Genomic DNA, 14,375 nt, shown 5'->3' on the forward strand with positions numbered 1-14,375 from the left:
ATTCATGTCTAGTCTTTGAACAATATTTACAAAGATATAATTATACAAAATGTTAAATTTAACCAGATATTGTAATACAACCATAGTAGGAGGATAGGGGAGGAAAGTCTAGGAAGTAAATGGGGAGTATAAAGTTGATGAAGTTAAAACAGCAGTTTAAGAATATGATTTAGAAAATGGAGGAAAATATGAGGAGAAAAGCTAAAAGAGTTAAAAGAAATTAACACTAGTTGCCTTTAGGGGAGGGGTGAGACTGATGGGTGGAGAGGGGTGTGGTTGATCAAATGCTGTGTTCCATGACAAATATTGTGGTAGTACCATTTGGCTTTTAGAATATGACACCTATTATTATAATAACAGAAAAAATTTCTATGCAGAAGTGAACAAAACAAATTGATTCTGTAATGATAAATACTCAACAACACTTCAAAAGATTCGAGAAAAAGGAAGGAAAAAATAAAAAGGAAATGGTACCCATTGTTTCAGCATAGCGTCTACATTCTGGTAGTCAGAACTCCGCATGCATTTCTGCTTACCCTACACAGAAAAGCTTTAACAAAGCAGGAAGATACACAAGAAGAGGTTCATATTAATCCAGAAGTGAGGGTGATTCACCATAAGATGACTGCCTTCTGCCAACCAGCTGATCATCACATCACCCCAAAGCAGGACTAGTAATAAAATAAGATGCTTTGTCTTAGAAGATGAAGACTGAGGAGGACATTATCAAAGTTTAATGTCATGAAAGCTTCATGAGCAGGTTCCAGAATGAATAAATATAGTCTAGGAGAGTAGAGAAAGGAACAAGAGTCAAGATTTTTCCCTAAGCCCTTCCCTCGTCTTTTTAAATAGGAAAAATATTTTGTACTTGAGAGAAATGTGATAAATCAGTAAGAAATACATTTAATCAGCTACGTACATTATGAAGCTAGGTCAGTGTGATTATCCAAAATATTTCACCAAGAAACATTCAGCTGGTGAAACACTGATACATGTAACAACGTGTTTCGATTTTAAAAAAACATTATGCTGAATGAAAGAAGCTGGACAAAAAAGAGTACATACTGTATACACTTGCTTTGCCACAATTCTTTAAATCGTTCATGATTCATATACTCTTACACTATGATATATTTGCCAATTTAAACGATTCTTACAGTTCACTCTTGCAATATTTATGAAATGTAATACTTCTACCTAAAAAATACCGATATATATGGAGAAGGTCATTAACATTAGTTGACAACCTACTATACTGTATCTGCTTTACATAGATCATCATACTTAATATTGAGAGTAGCATCAAATCAGGTTAGCGTTTTTCTAAATTAAAGATTAGAAAATTGAGGTTCAGAGAGGTTAAGATAACCTTGCCCATGACCCAGATATGCGCACAGATCTGTTTCACTCCAGGGTCTGCTCTTTTGACACCACCAGATTTTTTGTGTAATTTTGTTCTTTTATTTTAAGAGGCATTTATTTCTAAGAGGAAACAAAGGATTGTCTGTCGCTGGTGCAGAACATTTTCAGGAAAGACAGTTAAAGCTGTTATCTCTCAGAAGTCTAGAGAAGATAGTGGTGATGTTTTTTTCTGCTAAAAAGCTGCTGCAGATCTCAGAATCTACTTAGTATTGCTCTTTTTTCCCCTGTTTTTCACCCTTATGGATAATTGTGTGCCCTTATGTTTTGAGAAGTTCCATCCTAGAAATCAACTTCATCCATGATTCAGAAACATTTTTCTTTCCTGGTGGGAAACTAAATGAGAAAACAACTGATGGATGACCAAAAGAAACCAAAAATTAACAAGACTTGAAAGTGGTAGTTCAAACTGCTGGGTGCATTAGATGAATTATGCAGGTATTCCTAATGAGTTGCACTATGATTTGATTCTTGCCAAAGAAAACAAGTAAAATGTTGGTGATTTAAAGAGATTGTTTGAATTCACTTGATCAGTATCTGCAGCTCCAGAAGTGACAAAACCTAGCCAGAATTGTTCCTCTTTCTGGAGTAAAGAAAAAATGAATTTAAAAAAAGAGAAATAACTAATGTCCCATTGTTCCATTCTGATCACAAAAGAATGTCTCATACTGATTCTTTAAGGAATTTCTTTAGGTTGGATAAATGGCAGAATACAGAATCTGCCCTCTTCTCAGCCAGTTGAGTTTTTAATAGCATCAAAATGAAGCCTCCAGAAGGGAAATAAGTGCTGCAGCAGACAGCTGCAAACAATTACTTCTTAAAAACAAAACTGAAAAACAGGCTAATTAATTTACAAAGTGCAGGGTGTGCCAAGAGTGCAATAAAAATCCATCCCACTTAACGTCCACTGTGTTTCAGGAAAACAGAGCCTTTGCAAAGTGCTGTAAATTAAATTGCAAGGCAAAACTATGGCACATAAATCTCAGATACTCACATATATCTCTATAATAGGGACAATTTAACTAAAACCATTCATAATGTGACAAATTCCTTAATACCTAATTGGTAAACATCTATATAGCCCATATTACCAGGGCTATCTCTGTGAAATTCTTAATGGGCTACAAAGCATAGGCTGTCTAAGATTATGGTTACAGCAACGGATGTTGTGAGAAGTTGATGGATTCTGGGTCTACTTCAAAAGTAGAACCTACAGGATTTTCTGATGGATTAATGTGGAGAATGGGAAAGACAAGGGCATACTGGATAACTCCAAGTGTTTTTGATCTGAGCAAGCTGGAAGATGGAGTGCCAGCAAGTGAGATGGGGAAGACTGTAGGTGGAGCAAATTTGTGGGAAGAAGGAGGCTCAGTTTGGACATGTTGAGCTTGAAATATCTACTACACTTTAAATAGAAGACTGGAATAGGCAGTTGAATGTATGAAGAAAGAGGAGAAAGATGTAACATTTATTGTATGACTACCCAGTTGAAAGAATGTTATATCCATTACCCCATTTAATTCCACAAAAGCTCTAGGTATTAGGTACTTTTTCTCTCTTTTGCTTTATATTGTTTAAATGATAAAAATTGAGGACTGAAGAATTTAAATAGCTTGGCCAAGATGGGACAGTTGGTAGATAGAGAAGCTGGAATACAAACCCAGGCCATCTGATGCCATATTAAAGTCCATGCCTTATTTGCTAAACCAAGTGCCCAAGCAAGTGCGCTTTGCATCTTTGTACACTTTGGAAAAGTGAATATTTATTCTACTTTCATTAATTAGAATATAGCTTGAATGTTCTAGAGTTCCCAAGTACTAGCAGTTGAAAGAAAAACATGGAAATTTATTTCTCTTTTATATCAAAGATTGGAGGTAGGCAGTACAGGGCTGTTATGGCAACTCTACGTAGGGCATCATTTTGGGACCTGGGATCCTTCATCCTCTGGCTCTGTGACTTTTCCTTTCTCTGCATGGGTCAAAATGGCTAACTGCCATGCCCATGATACAAGAAACAGGATGGAGGAAGGAAGAAAGAAGGAACCAATCAGAAAATTGCACACATCATTCCCGTCACCTCCCATTGGTTCAGATTTAGTCACATGGCCACCCCTAGCTGCAAGGCAGATTGGGAAATACTGTTTTTATTTTGGGCATCCAAATGTCAAACTAAAACTCAGGACTTCTAATACTATGAAAGAAAAGGGAAGAATGAGTGTAAGGGGACAGCAAGCATTATTTACTACATCACTAAAAGTTGGGCTAAAACTCTTCTTAATGTCTTATAACATTATAGTTATGAAATAGATCATTTTTATGGAGATTTGAATTTGAAAATATTACTAAATTCTCATTCACTGTGTGCATTTGAAATAATGCCATTTCCTTCATATTAAAATGTAAGGAAACACAGTATTTCAAAGGATGGAGACAAAATGAATTGTAAGCTATGTTTATACTATTACCATAGGGAGCCACCATTTTAGCCTGGTTCTTGGCCAGGATGAATCTTAAATTTTGTGAGTTTTGTGAATTTTCAATTATCAGATAGTTTCAGTAATGCACCTGTCATATAAACTGTGGCCATCCAATAAGTCTAATTTCCCTGGCCCAGTATCCAGACAGTTCTTTTATAGCAAATCAGACTGCCAGTTTTAAGAAGATGGGGTCTAAGAAAATGAGATCCTCTCCTTGATTTCTACTAAGTAGAATAAAAATGAGAGACATGACTATAAGGAATGAGAGAGAAAATTCTAAAATGTAAACCCAAATTTGTATTTGTAGCCCAGACTTCTAGCCCAAACTCAACTCCAAATTAGCATATCTAATTGTCTCCACTTGGAAGTCCGATAGATCCTAGTATTCTTTTATGTCTCGTGTCTATTGTTGTTAGATGATTTCTGGATTTCAGTTATTATCAATAGTGGCACTAAGAACATTCGTTTACATGTCTTAGAGTGAACTTAGATGTACATTTGCATTGAATACATACCCAAGAGTAGAACTGCTGGATTATGGGGTATACATGTGTTCAGCTATAATAGATACTATCAAATATTTTTCAAAGTGGTTGTACCCAAATTACCCTCAGTATGAGAGTTCTGGTTACTTCATATCTTCACCAATGTTTGATGTTTTCTGTCTTTTTAATTTTAGCCAATTTGGTTAGTATGTAGTAGTTTCACAGTGTGGCCTTAATTTACATTTTCTTGATAATTAATAAAATTGAGCAACTTTTCATTAATTTCTTGACCATTTAGACACCTTATCTCATGAAGTGTCTATTCAAGTCTTTCACCTGCTTTTTCACTGTTTCCCTGAACATATGCCACCTAGCCCTTCTTGATACTTTGCTTTTCCTTTTCCTTCATTGTAAACTGTATCACATCCTATTCTACTCCTAGAACAAATGACTCTTCCTTTCAAATCTTCCTTTTTATTCAAGGCCCATTTTAAATGCTTCTTTTCCATCACACCTTTCTTGATGTCTCATATTTATCCTAATTCCCCAACCAAATGTGTTGTCTGTGTCCTTTGATATTTTATCGGATTTTATTTTTTATTTTGTTGATAGCACATTCTTCCTTGAACTATAGGTTTCTTTGTTTATTTATTACTTTCCTCCTATTTCAGAGTTTACAAACTATGGCTAGTAACACATTAATGGGTTATGAAATCAATTAGTGCTTTACAACCATCAACATAAAAAATATGAAAGAGAATAAACAGAATAAAAATAAAATAAAAATATAAAAAGAATGTATCAAATTAACTGCATATAATAAAGGTAAGTATTTCATAGTTTCATAGATACATATTCATGTAATGGCTCATGATGTATAATGTATTTCTCACATTGGGTTTCTGTCAAAAAAGTTTGAAAAACAGTATCTGATTTGACTGTCAGCTTCATGAGGGCAGGAAAGACCTCCCACATTTTTCTGTTCTTTATAGGGCAGTCATACTGCCTTGTATGTAGGCCAAGAAATGTACATTAAGTTTAGCCTCTAGATTTTAGAAATTTTGCTTGTATTTACAAATATTTACACATTAAAATATAGTTTCCAAAACTAAACAGTTAAATAAAACTATCACCACAAATATGATGGCATAGAAGCAATTCTAGAAAGCTTCCTTCTATTGGAAGCCTTTGAGTCTTTCACACCAATGCCATGCTAAGTGTGGCTGTAGGCCAGCCCTGGTTGGCAAATATTTTCATTACTGGTCCACAAAAAAACAGTTGAGAATAAACATTTAGGAACTTTTATAGCAATTTGACATGGTGATTTTATGCCTGTTAAATCTAATAATAAAAAAAAATGGAAACTGTATGTCTTTTATTTTTCATTTCATTTTTCATTTCATTTTTCTGGTAATTTATTTTTATTGTGTTTTACAAAAATACAGGTATGCAATGGTTTAGAAATTCAAAAAACAATTAAAAACTGGTTCTTGACAAAGATAGTTTGGGGAACTCTGTTCTAATATATAAAAGGAAGATGCGTACTCTGAAATTCTCAAAAGTACAGATTTCTTCCTAAAGTCCCCTGTTTGATGCTGCTGAAACAGAGCATACCTTATATAGCCAGGGTTCTCTTGAAGTTACAATGTATATTTGCCCCTCATTTTGTGGATTGCTAATGTATTTAATCCAGAACACCAGTGTCTCTTGACCATTGGTCTCCAAATCTTTTTGATCATGCCCCTCTACTAGTAAAAAAATTTGTGAATATGTTCTTATATATGTATATTTGCTAACATACACCAAATATATATCCACTGTACTTAAATATTAGGTACATTATAACACATATCAAAAATAGATATTAGAATGGTTGCAATTTTTAAAAGTCATGGAAATTCTAGTTAAATATTTCCCTGTTGTCCCCCTAGGGAACATATATATATATATATATATATATATATATATATATATATAATTTTAGAGATTATTGCTCTAGACCCACAGGTAGCAAACATTTTCTGTAAGCTCAGATAGTAAATATTTTTGGGTTTTAGTCTCTGTTGCAACTACTGGATGCTGCCTTCCTAGTGTGAAAGCAGGCATAGGCAATATACAAATGAATGGGCAGAACTGTATTCCAGTAAAACTTCATTTACAAAGACAGATGTTGACTTGGATTTGATCCAAGGCCAGTGGTTTGCCAACCCCTGCTCTAGACTCCAGAAAAAATTGTAAATCTAGCCTTCAGTCTCCCAGGAAGTACTAGCTCTTCCATAAGGAGAAGCCAGATAAATGGAGAGTTCCAATTTTCTTGTTTTTGTTTTTATTTTTGAACTGCAAACAAACTCATTTTATAGAAGAGGAAGATGACGAAACTAAGGTCCAGAGAAAACACTCCCTACCAAGAACTTTTTTGCTCTGTGTGACTGCAAGTTAGGCCTACTAACCAGATCACCTTGAAAATATCATAGAACTACTGCATTTAATAACAATTCTATTAAATTGTTTTTGATAAAGAAAATTCTGCCTCAGCCAATTGCGGTTTCTTATTGTTGGCCCCCCCCCCCAAATTTTGCACCATTTCATTGGAAAATGATGCCTTTTGGGCTAAGAAAGTTTAGCAGAATCCCTTCTAACTAGTTCAGTGATTGTAAGAACTATAAAAGACAGATAAAAAGAAAAACAGCCATTTGCTTTCAAGGCAGGCTCAAAAACTGGCAAGAATTCATATTAAAAAGAGAAGAAACTCTCAGGGGTTTCATTTCAGTAACTGTACCTGGTATTGGTGATCTGCCTAGTTGTTGTTTAAACATGCATGGTCAATACATTATGCAAACAACATCCTGGCCAACAGCATGCAAAAGGCTTTCACACACACTGCACTTAAGAAACAAAGTCATGGTTAATTCATAATCAAGGACACAACTAATGTAAGCAGTAAATAAAGTTCTGCCCTGAGGGTCAGTGGATCAAGAAGGGTATTGCTAAACAGAAAGCGCTCAAGGACAGAAGCTAGGGTTTCTTTCTTTCTTCTGCTTCTGTACCCTGGCATGGCAAGGATAGTCAATGTTGGTGGAACGAATGAATCAGTAAATAAAAGAATCAACAACAAGGAGGACTGAGTCATCTACAGAGACTGCTTAAATTTGTTCTCATTGTTGTTACTTTTTCATTTCTTCTTTTACCTATTTCATTAAGACAATTGAAGATGAGGGGAGAAAGAATCCCATAATGATCTGGAAAAATCTTCTGTTAAACATCTTCCATAGAAAAGGAAGCTGAAGATAAGTAATACAAAATCATTGGGCCAAACCTATACATCTTCTTATAAAGAATTTTCAATTAAATAAATTAAATTTACAGATACCTTCCCACATTTTTATAGTATCTTATTTTAAAAACCAAACTCATCATTCTAAGACTATGTCCACACAACAGAAGATTTTCAAATTCACTCAATCTTTAGAGCCAAGACTACAAGTTTTTTCTTTGTAACTGTATAAAGAAAATTCCAGGGGGATGGGCAAATTGAATTTGCAGGTGACCTTCCTCCAACAGCTTATGGACATTCCTATTAGGTTGCTCCTTTCCCACCCTTTTTTCACCCTAAAGAACTTGCCCCTGAGAACTGGTTTTGGACTCCTCCCTACCCCCAATCTTTCTACCTACAGGGTAAGTTCTTGAAATTCTTTTCAACAAAGGACCAATATTTTTATTCTATAAAAATGCTTACATGCAAATATCTCCGAAGGAAAAAAGAAAACAAAACTGATGACTAAGATTCACACCAAGGGGAAATAGCTTATCAGATCTTTTACAGAGTAGGTTCAGATGGCTACAAACTCCACTGAGACAAAAAGGCATTGGGGGGCGAGGAGGGGAGTAAAACAAATGTTGCCTAATTTATATTTTTGCCTGGGGCTGTCCTGCCAGTTGAATTCTGTTCAAGTCTTGACCAGATCAATTCGCAAGGATTTATTCTTAGCACTTAGAGCTCCAGCTGACAGTTTCCAGGTGAGAGTCCCAATTCTCTTGTCCCACTACCTGTCCCTTACCTTACCTCCTTGGCTACCTGCCTGCTTTCGCGCCCCCAGCTGCCATGCTACCAAATGCAATTCTGGTTGTGTTCCTGTTTGTCTCAACAGAGTCACTCTGGATGGGATGAGAAGTCAGATAAAAAATACTTGGACAAAATCTGTTTAGATAACTGTGACCCTGTTTAGATACAAGACTAGGGCTTTCTCAAAAGATACAGACTCAAATGGCTCACTCATGGCATTTCCTACAACAAGTCAACGTGATAATGTCACCCATAGTAATGTCACCCATGGTTACTGAATTGCCAATTCAACACACCTAGATCAATCTGTATTTGCAATTGTTGCATTCATAATGACTCTATGCAAGCATCTGACTGGCTTCACTATGTGGTGTGGTCAGACCCATGAATTTAAATAATCAAAATGCATATTATTATATGCTTTTTATTTCTCCTTCACAATGCAGTTAAAATATGTGCATAAGTAGTAATATTCATACAATTTTCATTTCGGGAAGTAAAGGAAGCATTACGAAACACTTGATATGGAAAGAGAGCATTAGATCTGAAAATGTAATTTAGAAGGGGAGTAATTCTCACCTCTAGTTGTCCATTAAAATTACCTAGGAAGCTTTAAAACATCCTGATTTCTAGATCATACCCTAGACCAATTAAGTCAGAACCTCTTGGGGTAAAACCTAGGTATTGTTATTTTTGAAACTCTCTAAGGAATTACAATGTACAGATAAGGCTGAAAGTCTCTGCCCTATTGCAGTGAGTCTCAAATTTGAGTGTGTATCATATTCACCTGGAGAGTTTATTCAAATGCCGATCGCTGGATTCCATCCCCAGAGTTTCCAATACAATAGGTCTGGGGTGGGGCCGAGAATTTGCATCTTTAATAAGTTCCTGGATGACACCCATGCTGCTGGTCCAGGGACCACACTTTGAGAAGCAAGGTTCTAGAAGCCTTGTTTGCCTGATCAGTGTCTCTCACCACATTTAGCAATTCCACCTTCTCCCTGGGCCTTTCCCCCATCAAACAAAACCGCACCTGGGAAAAATTCCCCGTTATCAAACTTTCAAAAGATCCTTTCTCATCTAAGCAGCTATTTCCAAATCCTGCATTTTGCCATCCCCTTGAGCAGCAAACTTCAGCCATCTGGTAAGACCACCTTTAACTTCTTCCATACTTTCATTTCCTTTTGTCATGGATTTCTTTGTCATTATAAGCATGATTTACAGGTTTGACTATAAAAACAATCCTGTGATAACAACAAGCTTATTGCTTCTACTGTACAGTTCAATCATTTTATTGCCCAGACATGCTGTTGGGAACAAAATGCACTCCCCTATGTCTTTTCAAACTTGCTGCTGATTTTTTTTTTTTTTTTTTTTTTTTTTTTTAAATCATGAGATGGCCAGATACAGCTGCTATATAGCATTTGCTGCCAGGTTCTAGAAATGCATTACATTTGTTTTGACTCAAATCAAGCAAAGTTAATAATGCAAAGATGAGAAGCAGTAATTTGGCAACAGCCCTCTCTTAGTTCCTTCTAAAAGCAGGGTATTTCGCAAGAGGATCTAAAACAGGATTTATTTAACTCCTGCATCTCTGCAATTCTTTCAATAGGACAGGGATCTTTCCAAAACTAGTATTCAGTCTCATACCTCACTTCCAAGCTCTAAATCTGAAAAGGCAGTTTGGAGATACAGATAAAGATTAACTTTCCCTTCTAAGAGAACCTGAAGAAAAAATGAGACAAAAAAAAAAAAACCCTCATTTTCTCTGGTAAAAGAAAAATATTCACACAATTTTTCAGCTTGGCCAAGATTAATAACTCATAACCTGAAGATATTGGCCTCTATTGAAGTGAATATCAAGATTTATTGACCTGGGGAATAAATATTAACGGAGGTGAAACTGAGGTTAATAACAAACCTCAAGCGATAATACATCTTCATATTTGCTGAAATAAAAGTTAGTCCATACATTGCTCATACATCCTTTCAAAAACCTCTTTAGCCAGAAAGCTCTGGAAATCTCTTTGCTGTCACAGAAGGCTTAAAAATATGGCTGAATTTCATTTGTGTTAACATTCTCTGTGTACCAAGGCACCCAGAAAAGCAAAACAATGATCACTTCCTCTGAGGATCATCAATAGCCAATCAAAGGGCAGCCACTCATTTACATGTGAGATCTGATTGGAAGAGACTGACCTCAGCTACCATCTTATTCTCACTAATGTAGTCAGGGAATTGTTCTGACCCACACTAGTTTTTGGCTAATACATAGGCCCATCTTTTCCCCCACATACAAAATAAAAATCTACTAAACTAGTGTCTTAGTTTGCCAGGCTGCTTTAACAAATATCACACAATGGATTGGCATAAACAACAAGAATTTATTGACTTATGGTTTAGAGCCTAGAAAGAAGTCCAAAATCAAGATATAGGCAAGGCTTGCTTTCTCACAGTCTAGTTCTGGTGCTGGTTGACACAATACTTAGTCTTCCCTGGCTTCTATCTCTGCCCCTACTCCCCCCGTCTCATGGCAAAGTCCTCTCCTTTTGTGGGCTCTTCTAGTTTCTGCTGATTTCTGGATTCTTCCTGTGTGGCTTCTCCAACTTCTGGCTTCCAGTTTCTTCTTATAAGACCTCCAATGCTATGGATTAAGACCGGCCCTCATTCATTTGGGCCACACCTTAACTAAAAATATCTTCCAACGGTCCTATTGGAAACTCACTGTTACATCCCAACCTTAGAAGTCTCTTATTTTGAGAGCATACACTGTTCTGGCATTGTAGAAAGGAAGTAACTTAAGTCACTTAGCTAGTAAAGGGAAGATGGCCCATAACCTCAGACATCTGCCCCTAAATTAATGTGGGATTGGAGACAAGTGCTGCTTTATTACACACCTGAGAGCTTACCCCTTGCTGGTAAGATACTTCAGGAGTTGAAGAATAAGTATAAGGGTATTACTACTGCCTTTCCTGTGAGTGAGGATATGATGTAATGGGATGCTGAAACAGAAGGTCTACAGAATTCAATTTGGCATGGATTATTTTTCCAACTGAAGATAAATTTTATGTGAGCCTACAATTTTGTCCCTCCAGTTGTGAAATTTATAACAATTCCTTTTCATCCATATGTAGACCAACACACCAGTCAACCTTGTACAGATTTTTTGGACAACTGTGATACGTGGAGCACCAGCTATACATTGAGCAGCATCTTACATACCTTCCAGGTTATGCTTTCTAATCCAGGGCTAGAAAATCCAGTGAATTTGCAATCCAGAATTGCAAATTAAAGATGAATCTTTGTACAACACAGCAGTTCTATGGCTTTTCAAACAGCCATTACCATGGAAAGATGATAGTGCTGGGTGACTTAAAGACACACATACATTTCCCAGAACAGTTAAAGCAATCCCATTTGATGATTACTACAAGACATGGTCTGGAATAGCCATGTCGAAAGCCACGGAATATTATAGAGCTCCATTGCTTGAAGATCCAAATTTTGTGAGTTTTTATAAATGGAAGAAAATTGACTTAACACATCCTGAAGAGTGGAGTTTAAAGTTTACTGCTTCTATGTCTCTGATTAACAGAGAAAATAACAGGCCTCACAAAGCCAGTCACTCAACTGACAGACTTTATCTCTGCCCAACTCCACATCAAACTTCTCTTGAGTCTCCAACTGAAACAGAATTTGTCCCCAAAATCAATATAATGGGAGAGTTGGAAGAATGAAATTTCACCAGAGGATGAAGCTGTTGATAGTTCATGGGAAGAAGTGGATGATCTGGTAGCCTAGGCCAACACTCTCAATACAAATGTCATAGAAGATTAAGACTAGTATGCCAGGATTCAAAAAATAAACAGCCACAACCACATTTTGAATTCATGGAGTGACTTTGGGAAACTCCCAGAACTTGGGTTCCAGTCTTTTAAAGTTGATTTCATTGTCCCCTGCAAGTACAAATACAAAATATAAGTCAAATTATTGAACATATTGCTTTCAATTTTTTGAGCTCTACTCCTTTGTTTGGAACTATGTTAGTCAAATTAGGGGAGCTCAGCTCCATGTTCCCACAGCTGTTAGGTGAGTTTGGGGCAGAAAGGGCATGATCAGAAAGAGGCTGGGATAGAAGGGGAGCACTTAGGAGTTTCAGAGGCTTGACTACCTCAGTTAAGGAATCTATACATTTATCTACAACTCCCTGGTTTCTTGCCTTGTTTCTTCCAAACTCAGTGGATGAGTTGTTACCTTCCACCACTTTCTACTACTGTTTTCTCCCAAAGTGCATATTCTGTTTCCTCTTAGACCTTTATCAATCATTCCCTCACTTTCTGATATCTTCATTTTCTCCCTCTCCATTAACTGTGTTGCTTCAACCTATACATATGTGCTGGTCTCTCCTATTCTAAAATACTTCTCTGCCTTGACCCTGTACCTCCACTTCTCACTGATATTTTCTCAGTCGGACTTATTAATAGTCTATAATTTGCTCTCTTTATTTCATTACTTCATTTCATATTTGCACCCATTGCCCAATAAAATCTATCTTCTGTTCATACCACTCCACTAAGATTTTCTAGGATCACGAGTTCCATATTGCCAAAACTCAGAGATGCCTTTTCTTACTGGACCTCTAGGTTATGCTTGATATTACTGAACATTTTTTTTTTTATTTTAAATTCAGTTTTATTGAGATATATCCATATACTATACAGTCATCCATGGTGTACAATCAGCTGTTCAGAGTACCATCATATAGTTGTGTATTCATTGCCCCAATCTATTTTTAAACACCAGAAAGAATAAAAATAAGAATAAAAAATAAAAGTAGAAAAGAACACTCAAATCAGCAACCACCACCCCCATCCCACCCTATTTTTCATTTAGTTTTGTCCCCATTTCTCTACTCACCCATCCATACACTAGATAAAGGGAGCGTGATCCACAAGGTTTTCACAACCACACTGTCACCCCTTGTAAGCTACATTTTTATACAATCATCTTCAAGATTCAAGGCTACTGGGTTGGAGTTTGATAGTTTCAGGTATTTACTTCCAATACATTGAAATCTAAAAAGGATTATCTATATAATGCGTAAGAATGCCAACCAGAGTTACCTCTCGACTCCATTTGACACCTCTCAGCCACTAAAACTTTATTTTTTTATTCAATTTTATTGAAATATATTCACATACCACAAAATCATCCAAAGTGTACAATCAGTTGTTCACACTACCATCATATAGTTGTGCATTCATCACCCTAGTCTATTTTTTGAGCATTTTCCTTGTACCAGAAAAGGTGAAAATAAGAATAAAAATTGAAAGTAAAGAGGAACACCCAAAACACCCTCCCCACCCTATTTTTCATTTCATTTTTGTCCCCATTTCTCCACTTGTCCATCCATACACTGGATAAAGGGAGTGTGATACACATGGTTTTCACAATCACACTGTCACCTCTTGTAAGCTACATTGCTATACAATCATCTTCAAGAGTCAAGGCTACTGGGTTGCAGTTTGATAGTTTCAGGCATTTACTTGTAGCTATTCTGATGCATCAAAACCTAAAAAAGGGTTATCTGTATAATGCATAATACCCACCAGAGTGATCTCTTGACTCCATTTAGAATCTTTCAGCCACTGAAACTTCATTTTGTTTCATTTCGCATCCCCATTTTGGACAAGAAGATGTTCTCAATTCCACGATGTCAGGTCCAGATTCATCCCTGGGAGTCATATCTCACGTTGCCAGGGAGATTTACACCTCTGGGAGTCAGGTCCCATGTAGAGGGGAGGGCAGTGAGTTCACCAACTGAGTTGGCTTAGCTAAAGAGAGAGGGCCACATCTGAGCAACAAAGAGGTACTCAGGGGGAGACTCTTAGGCACAATTATAAGCAGGTGTAATCTCTCCTTTGCAGTGACG

General features: G+C 36.5%; 1 pseudogene; it reads left to right on the forward strand.

Moving 5' to 3' along the window:
• The window catches only part of LOC119526516, a 33,013-nt pseudogene extending 20,733 nt beyond the window's left edge, over positions 1-12,280 (forward strand).
• The last annotated feature ends 2,095 nt before the right edge of the window (positions 12,281-14,375 follow it).

The sequence above is a fragment of the Choloepus didactylus genome, chromosome 1 (genome assembly GCF_015220235.1).
Source record: "Choloepus didactylus isolate mChoDid1 chromosome 1, mChoDid1.pri, whole genome shotgun sequence".
NCBI lineage: Eukaryota > Metazoa > Chordata > Mammalia > Pilosa > Megalonychidae > Choloepus > Choloepus didactylus.